We start from the raw sequence: 17,220 nt of genomic DNA, 5'->3' as shown, positions 1-17,220 counted from the left end.
AGGTACGTGTCCCAAAGATTCACTCAGTTTGTGGCTCCCTCTTTCCAAGCCGCTGGTTGTTTCTATTACTGCAAATCAGCAGAAATTTGGACGGCCCCTTACCAAAATGTGTTCCAGAACAGCCTTTGGGCAGTACCTGAGGCATCCTGGAGAGCTCCTGGAAGCTAGACCTCACATTTCCTGGGGTACCGCACACATGCCTTTTTACACTCTTTTTGCAGCCTTTTTTCTTTTTTTTTTTTTTCCTCCACAGAGCTCATTCCTGGCTTTATGCGGTGTTCACAATCCAGACCAAACTTCAGGCATGCAGGTGTGAATCACTGAAACAAGTGTGGCCATGCCATAGTTAGCCAGATATTCCCCTTGTCCAAATCTTCTGAATCTGCATGGCCCAAAGGCAGCTAAGTGGAGAAAGTGGAAGAGCCTACCCTTAGTCAGAGATATTTCATCTGTAGTCATGTACCTTTAAAATTAATTATCCATGTGCAGATGTCTTTGTGCTGTATTTTTTACACTTCTAAATCTAAAGAATTCTTTACCTAGCAAGTTTAAGTGATGCTACTGCTCTGCAAGTGGAGCGATACAATCAGAAAGGGAGAGAAGGAAATAAAACTTAAACAGTGAAATGAGTCGCCTCATTTCCTGTGAGACAAAAGGAAGTTAAGGTGTGGGTGATTTGCAGATTTGGTTTTGGAGCTCGTTGGGAGGTACTCAGCTACAGCTAAAATGGCTGCCATTATAAAATCTTGGGTAGATGAGATGCATAGTAGATAAAGTGGTAACCAGTGTCTCCCTTGGAGCACTTTAACAACTCGGTTTGAATTCATAAGCGTTCTGATTGTACATGTGCAAATGCTTCCATATAAAGGTTAGGCACCCATTGTTACTGCAGCGTCTGTTAAAAAAGATAGCCATATCGGTTGCTAGGAGATGGCAGACTTCTCCTGGAGAAAAATCACTCCTGATAAAAAAAAATGATTTTACATAAAGACCCTCTTAAATATAAATATCTTTGACAGCAGCTATTATTATTCACTGAGTTCCTTCACAACTGAATAAATGGCAGAAAAATATATTATTTGAATACCATTATATCCTAAAGTGTTAAATAGATTTTTTTTTTCTCCCTTTTCTCCCCTCCTTTTTTTTTTTTTTTGTTACTCCAAAGTGATATTTGCTTCCAGCTAAAACTGCTGCCTGCCTTTTTCTACAGACCATTCCATGAAAAAAATATTTGGAGAACTGAGCTCAAAAATTGAACTTGCTTGTCTTCCCTTCCACCGTAAAACCAGCTTCGCTTAAAACGAATTGTACAGTAGGATAAACACTTTATCGGGAAGGAACTTGGATGCAAAAAGACAAAAAAAACCTGCAGCCAGTCTTCACAAATGGATGGCTGGGAGAAGGCAGGTGGGAGGCTGTGCCTCATGAAAGCAACCAACCATCCAATTTCATTTCAATGATGTTTGTAATTTTCTTCCTACTGGGGTGGCTGGAAGTACAGCTGCCCTATATTTGTGTCCATGTGCCCAGCTTTTGGTGAAAATGACCCTAACAAATAAAACATGAAACAAACGATATACTTGCTGTTTTAAACTTGTGTAGTCAATAAATGAAACAATAATCTTTCCTAATTTAGTGTGCTCAGACTTGCTATTGTGGACATGAGAACTCCCCAGCTGCAGAACACAAAGGCACACTGCCTGCACAATATGGGGCTTCAGCAGCTGTGCCTTCCATTGACCGGAGCTGGGAGAAATGTAGATCAAATACCGACAATAAGAGATCGATGTTGTAAATATTAGCATGAGAAAGAGTGCACCAAACTCTGAGTGTGTCTTTTTTTTTTTGTGTGTGTGGTTGTAATAAACTTTCTCAAGAATTTTGCATGCAGGGGGGCGTGTGTGTGCGTGCGTATGTGTGTGAAGTGCCTCCGAATCAGGCAGCAGCACGTTTCCTTATACAAATATTGACAGGAATCCTTCAGTTTATTTGGAATATTCCTGAGAAAGCTGCAACAATACGGTAATACCTCTTCACTACTTTTCACACAGTTGTTTCAACTGTTGGCACCAGGAAATCCTTATTGTTTTAATCAATACCACTTGGAGCAATGACATGTTTCTTCTTTTCTTTTAGTGACAGACATGGTGCATTTCCTCACACAAAGTTCTCATGAGAGACTTTTCGTGCTGTGCTCAGTATATCCAATAGCAAATATGTATTTGCCAGAGGGCTGAAAGAAGGGGTCACTATTTTTCCTCTCCTGGTTTTCATCTTGACACTTTATGCTTCATTGCTATACTTTCAAATTCACAAATGACCCCAAGAAAAGCAATGGCACTACTGTCAACAGTTATAATGGAACATCTGAGGAATATTTGGAAGATCAGGAGTTGTTCACTTAGTGAACAAGCTTTGAATTTAACTTTGATGCTGCCTTCCTCCTCAATCTCCTTTCTACAACTTACACTTGAACAAAAACCATGCAGTAATGCTTTAAATGCATTCTTTAATGCTTTACATCAGTTACAGACTTGATTAAAGTTATTAAGGTAATTTGAATGTAATATGTGTATACCCAACAAATATACTATGATAAATGTCATTACAGCACCATACTTTGCTCTGCAATTTGGTATAGAATATAGCACAGACAGAAAGGAGAGGAAAGAAATGTCTCCTCTTAAGGCATGTGGAGAAGAACTCAGTCTGTCACTGTGCTGGTGACACCAAGAAATACTCCGTTTCCACTGCTTAGAGAACAGGCAGGACGCTCAGCCCCTATTCCCACAGACCCCAGGCAATGAAGGAATTCACCACCCGCAGCACTCACGTCAGTGTTTGGGACCAGCTGAGAAAATGCACTTGTTTGCACAGTGTTATAAGTGTTCATCGCCCAGCACAATGAATAACTGTGCAAAATAAACATTTCTGACTTCAAACTTTTACAACTTAACACATGCCCTTTAAAGAGCTTAATTGCAGCAGCTGCACATCCACTGATCTGCTGCAGCTTATGTGTTTTGACATCCTCTCCATTCTTTTTTTTTCTGCCTTGATCAAGTAAATTTGTAGCTTCCAAGCTTCATTCAGTTAAGTATTGCAAAGCAAACAACATTTTGTGCTTTCTGAGGTGTTTTTTTTTCCCCTTTTCTCTTCTCTTTCCATGATTGAGACTTCCTGTTTACCCCTCACAGACCTTGGCATCATCCTTCAGTCCCAAACTTCCTCTTTCTGTGCCAGCCTGTACCACTCCAGACAGCAAAAACTTTGACATCAGCTTTAATGAAGGTGAGATTAAAGCCCAAATTTTATTTGCTTCTCAAGGCTGAAGCCTATGAGTTGTTCAACGCATTTTATTCTCATTGATGCTTGAATGTAAGTGACTGCATCATGATCCACATTTCCGTAGTTAAGGCACAAAAAGCCCTAGAACCCTCCCATCCTGTTTTGCTGGTGCAAACCCAATGCAGGTAACTGACGGAAGCAGCACTAAAGAATATTCTGGTTTCTGAAAAGATGCAGGTATGACACAGAGCATACAAGTGGTTGGATTGCCTTTTTTTTTTCAAACTCTGAACTCATTTCTCTGTTTCAAACATGACCAGTCTTAAGAGAAGATCTCAGACAGTTCAAGGAGGAAAAAATCATTACTGACACTTAGACCTTGCAATAATATAACAAAACAGTATAATTTTTCCACTCTGCTAAGTTATAAATTAGTCAGTGGGTGAGTGCCTGAAGACAGTTATTATTTAGAACACTCATAATTAACCACCTTATCTGGGGCAAATGCAGGGCCTAATTCCCTAAACAAATGTTTAAGGACAAATACGCATATTTAGAAACAATAGAGATCATGGTCATTTTCCTGGAAATTCTTCCAACGAGAGAACTACATGAGTGGTAAGTTATTATTGCTACCTTGCAAGACTAATTAGGACCTTTTTAAAAAAAGTTTATAAATTGAGAAAAGTATTAAAGCATGCATAGCACTTCGTGTATTTGTAAGTCTTAAAGTCAACAGTAAAAAGCATACAATAAGTAGAAAGCGGAAAAACCCAATATATATCAGGAAAAATACCTGATAACCCTAAAGATTACCTTCACTTTTTTTTTTTTTTTAATGCACATAAATTAATCGTTGCTTTATAGACAGAAGCAACTTTGGACAATGGGACTATGACTGTAAAATGCAATTGAAAGAGAACTTGGTGAGACTTGTCCATGTTAAGCTTGAATGCCTTTTTTCTAAAATTCCTTTAAAAATAGAGGAAAGCAGAAACAACTCTAGACATGCAGGAAATACCTGATTTTGTGTTCTAGCCAATCATGAAAATTAGGAAATACATTCTGAACTGTCTTGAACTACAGCCCATATGACTATGATAGACATTTGGCTCTTATGTCACCAGTGTTTAATGCTGATTCTCTGACTAATAAATGCACGTAGCTTGGTAGGACACAGTTAGGTGCCCGGCTGAGTACAGCACAAAACTTTCGAAGTGTTAGGGATGGTAAAATTACCTTTGACTTCAGCGTAACAGGGACATACTTCACTTATTAACTGACTCACAACACCTTTGACATTTATCCCACCCATCTCTTTAAAAATACACCTAATTAGTTGAACTTGATCCAGACAACTTTTTAAAATTACAATAAAAATAAATAAATCAACTGATATTCCCATCTTACTAACAATAAATAGAGAAAAGTCTGAATTTAAATGCTAGCTTTGACCCTTGCTCCTGGCACAAAGTTAATGTGAAAAAAAAAAAAAAAGACAGAGAGAGAATCCAGTGTGTCTTTTGTCAAAAGTCAATTCAAAGCTCGATATAAAGTTCAACCCTTTTGCAGCATACATTATCATTAAGATGAAATATTTAGTGGCTCTGTATTCTGGTCATCTTTTGACAATAACCTACAATGTCTCAGAGGTGGCGGGTGCTGGAGAATTCAGTCAATTATTAAAGAATATCACATTTTTCAGGAAGAAGGGCTGAAAACTGCTAATTTGTATTAGCATGCCATCGATTAAATTGCACCTTCCATTTTAAAGTCCTGAACAATTTCTATACACATTAAAAATTTTAGCTGCTTTGAAGCTTTTACAGTAGCTTTATAAAACCTTGAAACATCGCTATCTAATAGCCACCCCCATCTCTTGCCCCACTGAATGGGTATAACTTTTTCCCCTGTGGACAAGAGAAAGTCACATTTTTTTACTTCATGTAATGTTCTTCAGAGATAAGCTTGTCACAAATTATAGCTACTAGTAATGTTTCAGGCTTCCCTATGTGATAGTTGCAAGGTGAACACAAGGTTGGAGTAATATGAAAGTAGAACTGCTCTTACAATTTTTCAGTTTAAAATCTCACTAATATTTAATATTTGAATTTAAGCAAAAGTTTAAAAAGTGAAGCTCTTGTGATTATTAAATGAGCGATAAAACAAAAAGGAAATTGGATTGCTAAACATCCCATCACATTCACGTGGCTATGCACACGGGCAATGTTACATTTTGGGAAACATTTGCCAAGGAAAAAGCTTCTAAATGCTTATTTTTGTTTGGAACTCTACCCATGGAGTTAACTCACACCACGTGCAAGGCAGGAAAAAAAATACTTCTCCGTGGGGTTTCAGAACAGCACTCAGGGCAAAAACTGCTCTGAGACTTTCAGTATCATCATCGTCATCACATGTTGTATTACATTTCCACAAGACTTTACCGACCAAAGAGGATTAGGCTGATCTGGTACCGAGGGGTAAGGTCTCTGAGGAACACTACCACATTTCATGTCCACTGTTATCAGCCCTGCTTGCAAAGAGTGTCTTCTCCGTGAGCAGTCCCGCTCCAATCAGCAGGCTCAGTTGTGACAGCCAGCTGTAAATGGAATGGGTGACGGCACAGTCATGCCCTTGGAAGAGAGGGCAGCGAGGAAAACCTCTGCCCCAGAGAAGTACAGCCCAGGCCTCTCTGGCTGTGAAGGAGAACATAACCTTGGATACCTTTGCCAGATCTTCTGATGAGCATCAAGGGCTTGTGCTAAGCGTGGCTCTGTTGCCTCATTCATTTCCTTTATCTTTCTTTTCTGTGATGCCACAGAGAATAAAAAAGCAGCTATTTTTCACTTGCCTGAATGGAAAGTTCTGGATAACACACATTCCATACTTGAGAAGATATCCATAAATTTTAAGAAAAGAACATTTCTATAAACATTTCCACCTGAATATGTGCAGAGCAAAATGTTAACTGAAAAGGATGGGAATGAAGCTGAAGTAAACTTACAAAATGAACTGCATTAACAATGGAAAGCTTCTTTTTCTTTTTTTTCCTTTTAATTTCCTCTTCTCTGGCAGTAAGGTTCCAGAGAAACCAGCTTCACAGAAAATGAGCGAGTGAACAAGTGCCTAGTGACTAGACCTACACTGGAAATAAGGACTGCCCGGATGAGATTTAATGCCATTTTGAGGCTGACTTCACAGTGGAAGTGAACACTTTGATTAATATTTGACTGACTCTGTTTCCTTGTCTTCAGTGGTATTTTTTCAGTCTGAGAGACTAAAATCCAGATTGTTGTGACAATTGGGAGAACAAATTAGTCAGTATTTATAAATCACTTGGAAGAAAAAGTGCTATCACTGATAATTATGAAATTGGATGAAATCAGCAAAACATATTGCATGGGAGACCAGTTGTTTCCTCTGCCTTTACATCTCAAAGTTGGAAACACAGAACTGCAGTAACCTATTGGTGATGTGGTGGTGTAGGCTCTAGTACTCCAGCCAAGTCTGTTGGACTCCATGCTCGTACCTGAGCGTCCACCTAATTTTCCCTTTCCAGTTTTGTAGGAACGTGAAGGCAACTGACTCATTTGCACAAAACGTCAGCAGTCTGAAAATGTTAATAAATTTCCGTTTTGCTCACAACAACCTAAACTGCGCAATGAATCACTCTGTATGCTTCGGTCTTGAAAAAAATACATCAGATGACTCCTGGCTTCTTAAATGTATAATGCACACCTCGGCTAACCCATATTCCCTTAAAAATATCAGTACTTGATTGTGTGGAACTGAGGGTAAAAATCTATTGGGGAAGAAAAGCCTCAGGGATCAGCTTCCCCTGGAACCAGACAGCCACCCCTGTGCACATACAGGTACACACATACAACCCATGCTTCTCACAGCAGAGTTGTGTTTTGTTTGCATTTTATTGTATTTTATTGTATTGTATTGTATCTTATTATTTTTACAGTTAAATTGAGGTTTGCATCCACAAAATTACAGCACTTTTTTCTTAGTTGCATGGTGAATAAAGGCCACTGTTTGTATGTTTGGTCTTGAGTGACAAAACATTGTGACTACAATATTGAAGAATAAACACTGGAAAGAAGGGATAAGTTTTTGGTTTTAAACATCTGTTTTAAAGTGATTTGAGGGAGTGAAATTAAATTTAATAATCTCTCTTCCTTCCTCTGCTTTTGAAATCATAAGACAGTGTGGTAGGACATGTGTTTCAGATCTAGTGTGGTATTTTCAGATGTAGACAATTCATTATCCGTGGTTCTCCTTTTCTGCATAAACCATGATTTTTCTACGTACAAAATTGTCTGCTAAATTGTCCCCAGGTTACACAACACAAAACAGCAGTTGTGCGTAATAATGCATTACCTCCACCTGCTATAGACAGTGTTTATTCTGCACATTCTCTTTTCTCTGTTGGATTGTGGCCAGTGAGCTCAATAGTTTGTTGGAAAGCAAAGGATCTTACATGTCAAATTGTCCAATTTATTTTACATAAGTTTAACAACTGTCAGACCTTTTTCAATGGAGTAGAAGGGAGCTTCTTCCATGCTTTTTAATGGATATTTCTCCAGTGAAAAAATAATTTTTAATATCTTTGTTGTATCCTAACTCACATATGTGTGTGCTTAAATCAGAGCACAGGGAGCGAGGCATTTTAGACACCCAGCTACAGGACTTCTGCACCCACATTAATCATGCACCTGAAAATGCTCATTAGTTGTGCCAACCACCTGTTTGTTCTCATTTACACAATGTTTTCTGAACAACCTTGATTATACCTGTGCCCATCTTTATGCCTATAGCTGCATGCGTCAGGGCATCACTCCTTCTTGGACAAGTAGATCAGCCTAACCAAAAGGAGAACTTTACCACACAGAAGCTAAATCTTTTGACTGACTGTCCATTTAAATCTGTCGGTTGAGTACAAAGCAGCAAGTGACATAACATTTTTTTTCTCTCCCTTGTAGGACAGAACTGTGCTTAATTAGGCATTTAAGAGAAACTTAACTTCTACAGTTCTCACCACACATGTTATTTTCAAGCAGCTTAATGATCTGAAACACCAATTAGTTTAAATTCACACCTATTATCTTCCTTTAGTTCACTGTTAATTCAAAGTCCAAATTGCTCTCCTTGTCAAAAAGTGATAATTTTCTCTTTTTGCAAGTGTTTCGTCTGAAGTTCTGAAAACTATAGAGCCAAATGCCGTTACTTAAAACTTCATATGAAACTTATACCATTTGCCAAGTTTTCAATTTTCATGGTTTTATGCCCGGCATATTCTCTTGCTTTCCCTCCATTAATGAACGTATTGTTTCAACTCCTTTTAAACGTGTTCTCCCTTCAACATTTTTCTTCCTAAACCAGTTATAGATTTTTACAGACACCATAGTGATGCTACCGAAGGGGGCTACGATGACTGTAGTCTCATAAAACATGGCAAATAAACATGCAATATAAGTTAAAGCAGAAAGGTTGAAACATCAGGTCTTTCCATTTCTCACACATCACAAGCCATTCTGCAGTAACATCAGAAAAACACTCAATGCGCAATACAAAAGAAATGGAAGCCTTCAAAAACCTACATTAATTAAGGATGCCTACAAAAAAAAATCTCCATTATTTATCAGTTAATTTTCAGATCACTTACATTCACCAGTCAATAGTCCAAAGGGTGAGGAATATTCTCAGCCAGCTTTTACCATATATGCTTACCAGCCCATAAAACCAGTGATATCTACAGCTCTGTAGGCATATCTTACGGTAGTCCCTTATTTGTTCCACATGTTACAATTACTTAATAGCTGAAAGTAAAGGGGGGGGGGAATAATTTAGTCCTTAAATATGCCTTTTGTCTGAATGGGTTTTCTGCAACTTAAAACAGGTCACACTTATTAGCAGAATCAGAAAAAAAACCAATCAAGTATCAACATAAGCACTTTAAAAATGCATTTGTTACTACTATACCCATTATTTTTTCTTTTTGAAAACTAATGCTTGTAAATTCTGATGACTAATTATTTTAATTGCCTTTATTAATGTTTTAAATGGTTTATTCTACATAACTAAAAATTGTTCACCTCTTCCTTAGTTTGTGAATGCTTATTTTGAATTTTGTGAGGAATATGAGAGGTGGGATGACATTTCAAATCTCCTGCTGATGAGTTGACAATACAGAACTACCCATCACCAACAAATAATTTTCCCTCCATATACAGTAGAAGGTTACTTACCTGTACACCTGCTGATGTTCTTTCATACATACTGCCTATACAAATTAGCATGTTGTATATACTGCTTCCAGCTACTGCAAAACAAAACAAAAAAATCAGTTAAACATTAATCTTTTCAGTTAAGCTGCCAATGTTGCTCAAAATCTGCTGGAGTACTTTCTCAGTCCAGCCCACCATCAAATCTCTACACATTTCACGTCTATCTGACAAGTTTTACATGTGATTCTCTCTATTATGGTGACAGACTACATAAAATTTTATTGTGTTTGTATTAAAAATAAAACCAGGTTTTTGTCCAAAAAGTGGAGAGAGAATTCTACAGTTGGTGATGAGATTTTCAGAAAAATGTACCATGAATCTGTTGGCTTGGCTGGAAATCTGATATGGTTCATGATATGAACCATGGGCATGTCTTATTTTGGCACAAATGTAAATCTCAGTTTATACGTATGCATGCTATATGCTACTGCCAAACAAAATATCTCCAAGCTCACTCTTATAAGTCTCCTGCACACTTGTAGTCAAATGTACATATGAAAATCACTCCAAGGAAAAACTGAATTTTCCTTTATAACAGCAGCTGAGAGATCTAGCATATGTAAAAGGGTCAAAATTTGCAGGTAACTGTGCTAGAGACACAAATAACCTCAGCGCCAGATAAAATCTAAAAGCCAGATTAGAATACGTCCAAGATGGACTATCCACTTGAGCCAATTCTTATTTAGATTTATAGAACTACCTTCTCACACTCATTTTCCAAAAGGGAAAGGCTAGGCAGTGCAGGATAAGAGCAAAGCATTTAAGTCCCAAAAAACTGTTAATCAAAACAGTCCTTCTCTACGCGTGAATTTGCACAGACCCTCCGCAGCATCCAAACAAAGCAAAGAGAAATCTTACCCACAAATGTAATTAATAAACTCCATATCTCTATCATGGCAGAGAACAAGGATTAACAAAAATGAAGCAAAGCACAGCTATAAATCATAACCACATCCCCAAACCAACGAGGAATGTAACTGTGCTTGCTTTGCCAAGGGTTAATTCTGGATATCTCAACAGCACATTTTCTAGAGATTTTTGTTCCAGATTGCAGTTAAATCTGGCCTATCACCAGGGATTCAGCCTCTCAAAATTGAGGATGTTCAACCTCTAAACAGTCACAAATGCTCCGCTTTTCATCTACAGCTCCTATCAAATATAGAAACATCTTTCACATGTTTAGTTTTTACACAGATTTCAGTACTCCTCAAACTTATTTTAAACCATTTCATAGCTATCCTTCCTGCCTGTTAAACACATCAAGTGCTTCAGTGCCAGCTGGTGTCAGAAAAGAAAGTCTAAAAACAAAAAAACATACTGCTGGCTGTCTTCTATCTTTGCTGGCACCCACTGCTTGAAGACAGATTAAAACACTACTTGTAGCTCTTCCAGCTTTCCTCAGACACCAGAATTTTACAGTAGGAGAGGCAATTAACAATACCACTCTTCGGCGAGGGGCATTTTCTGAGTTCCTTTCCTCAGTTCTATTATGACCTTCTAATGTTCCTCAGTTCTAATTATGACCTTATTATGACCTTTTGTTTGCAAAACAGATTTCTACGTACCAAACCCATTTTTTTCTTTTTAAAAAAAAAGGCAATTGACAGGAAAAGACAAGGTGGCTGCAGTAGACTTCATTTTTTCATTCTATTCTAGTATGACCAGCCAAGAGAAGAAAAAAAAAAAGCCCACAACATTGTCTTTATATTGCATGCATTCAAAACTTTCAGCAGACTTACGCATTCAGTTCAGTACTGCCTCCACCTTCCCTTCCAGCTCCCCCACACTTTGTTCCCTCACAAAGACCAGGCTCTGACCATCTTATTTCCCTCTGTGGAAGAGATGCTAACCATCACTACCACATCAGATCGCACAAAGGAATACAATGCAGTATCTACAAAAGTATTGCAATATTGAGAGAAAAAGAGATTACATTAACATTTTCAAACCAACATGCCTGAATTAAGCCCTGCTTAAGTATTTAGCAGAAAAGATAACTAAGAGTTGTCTCATTTACTGCATGTATTGAACTTGTTTCTTTTGTTGAAACCATAATTTCTTACAGTGTGACAATTTCCCTACAGGCAGGATATAAACATTTCTAAAATGCTCATATTTGCAGTTCCATTGGCTTTAGTCAGATCCATTTTGTGGAGCACCTTTAAATGAAGACTACACATTTTTTAATAAATTCCTACAGGACTGGACTGTTAAGCAGTAGCTGTATGAAAATTTTAACACAGCAATTATTATTTTCAGTTATTACTTTCATAATACAGTTGTATTATTTAAAAAAATATATTAGAAGATACCAACTACCCCTGTCATCAGAAATTTTAAAAATACCTGCAATGCTAATCTGATTAGAAGAACAAGGTCTGATTCAGTCAATTTTAAAACAAATCTATGGAAAAATATCAACAGATTAGAAAATACAGAATATGAGTCTCCTAATTTTACCTTCTAGTAGTAAAATTAAAAGATCTGCATCTAATGTAGTAATTACTTTTGTTAATACAAGTTGTGTGCACTTTTCTTCCAGTAAAATGTTTACTATCAGAATTTAAATACTTTCATCCCTATTGCTCTTACTTTTAAGAAATATCTGCAAATAAGTGTATATACAAGTGTATAAATAACATTGATTAAAATAGTTGCAGCTGAATAAAAACATCAGTTCATGTAACCCTGGTGTTCATGACTACTACTTTTATGAGACACAGAAGCATTTTTAACTATAAATAAATTTTTAAATGAAAAATTCAACCCAAAGCATTATTAAAACATTAAATCCAATGTCTTGGTTCTTTTTCATTGTTGAAACAAAAAGAAACAATAGTAAAAACTTCCACTGGCCATGCCCATTCTGGCAGGCAGTCTACGAACCAAACTAATAACTAGTTCGCAAGCAGTAAATTTTGAACTTCCATAATAATAGCGATTTTGGCATTGCTTGAGTTGCCCTAGTAGAACTGCGCTTGCTTCCAATCTCATAATTTCTGGATACAACAGAATACTTCTACACTTCATGGCTCAGTTCCATCTAACAACAGCTGACTAAATAAACTATCCAAATCAGGAGAGTTAGTATACTTGTGACATGGAGATATTCCAGCCAGACTAGCTTATTTTTCTGAGAAACCAGTTCCAGTATTTCTGTAGCCCAATTTACTGCACTTTGTAGACAAAACTAGGAGTGAGGTCCTAGTGAGGATGCAGGCATCTAAAGCAAAACATAGGCCAATGGAAAGGCCTGTGTACAAAATAACAATTTCAAATTGAGCTGCCACCTAACTGTCAGGATAGTTAAACTTACCTGGGCAAGAAAGAGCATTCTCAAGTTTTTCAGCCTATTTTGCAGCAAAAATCCTGACTTCCAGATTATCAGAGGAGAGCCATGAAGCACGGCTCCTGTAGTATTGGCTACATTGTAAAAAGTCATTAAAAACCTACAAACTTAAGAAAACATGGTGTAAATTCTTTTCTGCTGTTTCCATGATGCATATGAGGACAACACCTCTTAGCAGTGGCTTCTGAACTCTGGGACTGGAGTTGATGGAGGTGCCACCCGCAGCCTAGAAACAGGTAATAGAGGAGAGAGTTTCTAAATATGTCACTGTACTCATTATTGTCTATTTCCTAGCTCTGGAGGCCCTCTGCAAAGCCACGTGGGCTCTCAGAGGCTATACCTAAACTAAATTGAGAACAACTCCCAAGCTCCAAAGTCCACTTACGTTCTTCCAAGGTGGCCTTTCACACAGATGACAATCCTCCCTCTTCCCTCCTGCTCCCCTTTCTGTGATCTCCCTGCACATTGTATAGGAATCGTTGGTGTCCAGTTCTGGCCCACCACATGTCTGGGCACCCAAAAGGGAAGAATTTCAGTGCCTAATTTATGTATGCCTCAATACTGAATCTAGATCTGCAAGTGGTTATATTGCATATATAGTTATATATAGTTGCAGCCAACTTCACAATCTTGCTGCATCTAAAAGAAACATTATAAATGTGCCACACTCTAAAAATCAGCCTGAATGCCAATCACAATCTGGTCATGTAAGCAAAGTTAGAGTGCCTATTTCTGAGCCAGTTAAAATAAAGCAAAGGGGCACTAAACAGTCACAGAATAAGATAACGCCAGTCCTGCAAATATAGTTCAGGAGTTTAAATTCAAGTTGTTCAGATCTAACTTCCAAAAAACATTATTAGCAAGACTAAAACTTAAAAAATTAAATATTTCAAATTGTGACTCGGGTTGTGGATGCTCAAGTAAGGACACCTCAATGAAAGTGGCACTGTCAAACTTTTATCAGCATGGTCTTTCATAAAACATGTCTCAAAGTACCTAAGGCAAAGAAATTCCAAACTAGGAACAACACATTGCTTTTTTCCCCTCTCTTTTCAAGTAACTATTTCAACACTTAGAAAATGCAAACACATCTTATTGCAATAGCTGTTCAGTTACTCATATTTGCTGTTGTTAAAAATATCCAGCTTTGACAGAATAACTTGGACAGAATGTCAGATGTTGATGTATTTTAAAGTAATCTTAAGTAAAACAAAGATATTTCATCCCAAAATGTTAAAGCAACTTACGAATGTGATGCATAGGTAATTGATTATGGCCCTGATATTTCTGGTTACACCAATAAAAACAGTAATTCAAGACTTCAAACCCTTTCAAGACTAGCCCAAGAACCATCTGAAAAATTTTGAAAGAGATGTTCAAAAACAAAAGTGTTAATCTGAACTAGTTCTTGATCGATTTTATATAAAAACCATACATTTACCCCAATATAGGTTGGTGCTCACCAAAATAACATTTTTGAACAGTATATATTTGCAATAGATGCAAAATGCCTGACTATTTCTTACAGCACTCACTTAAAATTATTAACTTGTTATCTTTGACTTGGCAATTGCTATATATTAATGAGAAATAAGAAAATGTCTCTCTGCAATATCTTGTTTAATATTTTTCCATTGGCTTTAAATGTTAATATTGCTCTTTTGCAGAAGATTTTAAGCAAGGTTCTAGAAAAATATATTTAATTTTATGATCAACTTTAAAGTTCCAGCTTCTCAGACACTGTTCATGTAGAGATTAGATATAAAAATAGCATAACCCAGCCAGATTTAAAAACAAAGCAAAGCCACTCAACTTCTGTGAACCAGACTAATGACATAGGTCTAGGATGTTTTTGTCCCTGTTTCTAGGCACTACATGGTGCCAATGAGAATGCAGTTTATGCCAATCTTAATCTGGCCATGGGAAAGAAACAGCCAAAGATATATAGCCAGAACTGTTTACAAGATAAACAAAAAGTTTACTGCTTCCCACATACTAGGGAAACAGTTGGATTACACATCAGCATCTGGTTGCTCCAGACAATACTACCAGGAAGTTAATGAAATTGGAACAAGGAAATTAGTATGACTCGGCACTCCATAAAAAAGTGTAATTTATCATCAGTAAAAAAACAATGGGAGCCTTGCTGATAAATTAACAAAAGAAAATATAAAGTCTGTATTGCTGTAAAACAATAAATCAATTTTTTCCTGGATAAATTAGTTCTGTTCCAAAAGCTGATGTCATTTAAAATTAGAAAAACGGCAACCTCACTCTGATGAGAAACGGTGATCTTTTTGGATTACAACTAAGATGTGAGGCAAGGTGTTCATGTGAAGTTTCAAGGTACTCATGACATCATCTTCAAATGAAACCTCTATTAGTTTTATTCTAAAAGGGATAGATTCCACAAAGACTAGGAAACCGGAATACTACTTTCAGCATTTAGGAGATTAGACTTGATGAGGGATGGGGGTAATAGCGGGCTTGCCCATGACAAAATGTGGGATGACAAGCCAAGGTTAGAGGGATGGGGTGCTAGTGAGGACCCTCAGCCTCTTGCTCTGCGACGTGCTGGCTACACTGCAGCACTTTTGAAGTCTTATGGAGATAACAACTGGGCGCTCCTGAGGTAATAAGAGCCAAGAGGGAAACACCAGCAAAATACCTCAAAGGAATTAAGGGGTGTCCCTCTAAGAAGGTGACAGGGCCGACAGCCCAGACGAAGTGCCTCTGCACCGATGCACACAGCATGGGCAACAAACAGGAGGAGCTGGACAACATCGTGCTGCTAGAAAACTATGTCCTAGTTGCCATTACTGGGATGAATCCAATGACTGGAGTGCAGATATCGATGGCTACAGGCTGTTCAGAAGGGACAGGTGAGGAAGGAGGGGCAGAGGTATTGCCCTCAAGAAATGGATAGAATATGAAGAGCTGTCTCTGAAGAATAGCCACAAGCAGGTTGAAAGCTTATGGGTGAGAATCAGAGACAGAGGCAACAAAGGGAACTTTGTGGTTGGTGTCTACTGCAGGCCACCTGATCAAGGGGAGCCTATTGCCAAAAGCTTCTTACTCCAGCTACAGGAGGCATCAGGCTCACCGGCTTTCATCCTGCTGGGGAACTTCAACCATCCCGACATCTGCTGGAAAAGTAGCACAACAAGCTGAGACAACCCAGGAGATTCTTGGAGTGCATTAAGGGTAACTTCTTAAGCCAGGTAATAGACAGCCCTACCAGAGAGGATGCGATACTGGACCTGCTGGTCACCAAGACAAGCAAGCTTACTGGTGACTTCAAGACTGGAGGCAGCCTGGGCAGCAGTGATCTTGCACTAGTGGAGTTTGCTATCGTGAGGGATATGGGTCACACGAAGAGTAAAGTCAGGACCCTGAACTCCAGGAAAGCAAAATTCCAGCTCTTCAAAGAGTTAGTCAATAGGACCTCCTGGGGACAAGGAGGTCCCCTCAGGGACAAGGGAGCAGAACGGAGCTGGCAGATGTCTAAGGACACTTTCTACACAGCACAAGAGCTCTCAATCCCCAGGTGTAAGAATTCAAGAAAGGAAGGCAAGAGACTGCCATGGATGAGACAAGACCTACTAAAGAGCAAACTGAAGTGCAAGAAGGAAATATACAGGCAGCGGAAGCAGGGACAGATATCCTGGGAAGGGTACAGGCACGCTGCCTGGTTGTGTAGGGAAGGGGTCAGGAAGCCCATGGCACAGTTGGAGTTGAACTTGGCAAGGGACACAAAGAATAATAAGAAGGGCGTCTACCGGTATTTCAGCCAGAAAAGGAAGGTCAAAGAAAGTGTACCCCCCTGATGAACATGACTGGCAAACTGGTAACAACGGACAAGGAGGCTGAGGTACACAACAACTTTTTTGCCTCAGTCTTCACTGGCAACTTCTTTCCCCACACCCCTTGAGTGGATGGACTGCAAGATAGGGACTTAAGGAGAAAAGTCCCTCCCACTGTAAGATCAGATTTGTGACCACCTGAGGTACCTGAACAGACATAAGTCTATGGGACCTGACAAGGTGCATCCCAGAGTCCTGAGGGACTTACTTGGCTGATGTAATTTCTAAGCCACCCTCCATAACAGTTGGAAAGTCATGGAAGTCAGGTGAAGTCCCTGATGACTGGAAAAAGGGAAACATTGCACCCATTTTTAAAAAGGATAGAAAGGAAGGCCCTGGGAACTACCAACCTGTTGGCCTCACCTCTGTGCCTGGGAAGATCAAGGAACAGATCCTCTTAGAAGCTCTGCTAAGGCACATGGAG

This window comes from Phalacrocorax aristotelis, chromosome 1 (genome assembly GCF_949628215.1).
Source record: "Phalacrocorax aristotelis chromosome 1, bGulAri2.1, whole genome shotgun sequence".
Taxonomy (NCBI): domain Eukaryota; kingdom Metazoa; phylum Chordata; class Aves; order Suliformes; family Phalacrocoracidae; genus Phalacrocorax; species Phalacrocorax aristotelis.
Note: the sequence above shows the minus strand (reverse complement) of the source record.